This window comes from Hylobates moloch, unplaced genomic scaffold (genome assembly GCF_009828535.3).
Source record: "Hylobates moloch isolate HMO894 unplaced genomic scaffold, HMol_V3 SCAFFOLD_7, whole genome shotgun sequence".
Classification (NCBI taxonomy): domain Eukaryota; kingdom Metazoa; phylum Chordata; class Mammalia; order Primates; family Hylobatidae; genus Hylobates; species Hylobates moloch.
The window spans coordinates 25,661,299-25,664,182 of record NW_026652282.1 but is presented as its reverse complement, the minus strand read 5'-3'; the positions used below and the strand labels follow the sequence as shown (position 1 = coordinate 25,664,182).

Here is a 2,884-nt window from a genome sequence, read left to right as displayed (position 1 = left end):
ATATTGACAATCATGACATATTTGTTATGCCTTCTCTGTAGTTGTTTGTACTTCTCCGAGTTGTTTGTACTTATGTTGTTGAAACCTTTTCAGAAAGATTTTTGTGACATACTTTCATTCCCTGACTATATTAATTGGTTATTTCCAATTAATTCATTCCAGTTTATAATTTTTAATCTATTAAATAAGCTGAGAATTTTTTTAAGTATAGTCAAAGCTACTCAGTGGATAAGATAAATACAAAGAAAATAATGAATAATTGTATTTTACCTTGTGATTTTTATTTATATCAGAATAATATGATATGGAAATATAATACAGTGTTGACTAAAATATAATAAAAATAGATGGACAAAAATGCCCCCATGACAAACTCCGATGTTAGTGTAAATTGGAAAGCTCTAAATATGTCTGGGACAAGAGGAAATACATTGTTCCTAGGCTCATGCTAATCCATTATAAATCATAAGTCATGAGGGAAGAGAAATCAGGAGCATATGCTTTACATTAGCAGCGCTGCTAGAGGAATATTGAAAGTAGAAAGAGGCAATGATGAACATTTGGAAAATTTTAATACTGCCTTAAACAATGGAGGGAGAGTTGTCAGAAGGACTAGGAAAGGGGAAGAGATAAAAATCGTAGGGCCTCTTTGGAGTAGAATACTCTGATGTCTGTGTACAGGATGGAGAAATTTCCTACATGAACAAGTAGCGGCGGAAGGACAATTGGGGAAATTTTAGTCTGGGAGCCACCTTGGCTCTCCAAGTAATTTAAATAATTCAAATGTGGATAGAGAGATGGACACTTCAGCAAAGTAAATTACAGTCAATGATCCATCTAGACCAAATGATATGTATGTGTATTTCATATTTGGAGAAGTTATTCAATATAGTTAAAACATATTTACATTATATGAAATGACAGTTGAATTCAGGAGTTTTCCTAGCTAAAATGTATTGCTCTCTAGTTAAGAATGATTCATGAGTCTATGGCCATACCACCCTGAACATGACTGGTCTCATCTGATTTCAGAAGCTAAGCAGGGTTGGGCCTGGTTAGTACTTGAATGGGAGAGTGCCTGGGAATACCGGGTGCTGTAGGCTTTTTATTTAAATAAAAATAATAATAAAAGGATAATGCACGATGGTATTGCTGATATGTTTAAGAACTTTGGATAAGAGTATCTAAGCAAAGAACCAGTAAGGTTGATGACACTCGGGTTTTGTGGCAGAAGCACTGATCCTGTGGTCAGATTCAGCACTTACCTTACGATCCAGGATGCAGAATGCAATTTATTGGTGTCTCTCTGTCTGTAGGCAACTATGAAATATATCTCAAGCTCTCTCAAAAGCAAAACATTAAAAATAAATGAAATACATACCCTTGTTTGAACAGAAGCTTCCACAACAGAAAGGTACTAAATGCAAATAGTGTAGTGTTATATTGTGGCTACTGAAGAGTGCCATATGAATAATAATATTTGCTGAGTGCTTCCTGTATTCTAAGTGCTTTACATACAATGACTCAGTTAATCCTCACAAGAACTCCACAAGGAAGGTACTACAATTATCCCCACATTATAAATGAGGAAATTATAAGACTGAACCCAAGTTTTGATTCTAGTGCCCGTTGGTGGGTTCCTGAGGAGCTTTCTCACAGATGATTACAGCAAGCTGCCCAGATGACCTAATGTCAAATATAGATATTAGCAAAGAGTTAGGCAGCACCACTGGAAAACAACTGTAAATTCAAACAGGCAATGGATACACAGCACCTACACTGAAAGTGTTGTCTTTAGAACAATGAAACTGAAAGAGAAAACAGACACCTTGCTCCCTCATCACATTTTGTGGCACTGATCAGTTCTGGAGAATAAAATAGAAAAAAAGTACCCTCAAATTTGAGGGATATCTGCTTTATCCCTCAGTTCTTATTTAAGGTACTGGTATATTTTAAGATTTTAATAAATACTCAACTCATATGCATAAATAGGATAAAACAGGGACAGGAGGTAGATGCAAACCCAAAAGCAGTGATGGGAGAGGGGGTTTGAACAGTGAGGCAGGCAAAGGTTAAAGGGAGATAAGTAGGGCTTAAAGAGCTGGGGATAATTAGGGGTTGACTTAGGATACTTCAGGATTTGTGAAGAGAATGTACAAAAAGGAGAAAGTGCAGGCTTCTCTTCAGTCCTTCTCCTAACTGCAGTGAATGCCAACTATGAGCCAGGCCCTATTTCAGCATTGGGAAGAAAGGTAGATCTGCATTTTTACCACATTCAGATGGTAAACAGGAAGACAGGGCTGGGAGGAGAAGAGAAGAAAACACAATATAGACCATCACAAAATACAGATAACTTGCTAAGAACTGTAAGAGAGGCACAGGTTATTTGCATTATCTTGCCAAAGGGATGTTAAAGGCCTTGAGGAATAAATCATATCTTCAAACATTTTTAATGCCTTAATATATTTGTTTGCATATAGCTGGCTATTAGCAAACAATTATTTTAGAGGTAGTATGGCATAATAGAAAAAATATTGGTTCAGGAGTCCTGAAAGAGGACTGTTTCAATTTCCTGCTCTGTGAAAAGAAAAAAACCCAGGAGGTTTTTAGATCATTTTAGGATCCTTTTCAGGTGTATTAAGTTAAACTCCATGATTAGCTTATCAGTTATTTAGTGTCGATGTTAATAAGGAGTCCTCCTTTGAGGGACATGGCATGATGCGTGAGAAAGTGCACCTGACCTCTTATCAAGGCAGGCCATTAAAAGCCAGACTCATTCTACCTACAGCATGGGACTAAGCAGAATTTTTTTCTTTCTTTCTTTTTTTTTTTTTTTTTTTGAGACAGGGTCTCACACTCTGTCCCTCAGGCTGGAGTGCAGTGG

At 36.6% G+C, this 2,884-nt stretch overlaps 1 pseudogene; it reads left to right on the top strand.

Moving 5' to 3' along the window:
• The first annotated feature begins 984 nt into the window (after positions 1-984).
• Positions 985-1,103, top strand: LOC116812288 (5S ribosomal RNA; annotated as a pseudogene).
• Positions 1,104-2,884: the final 1,781 nt, after the last annotated feature.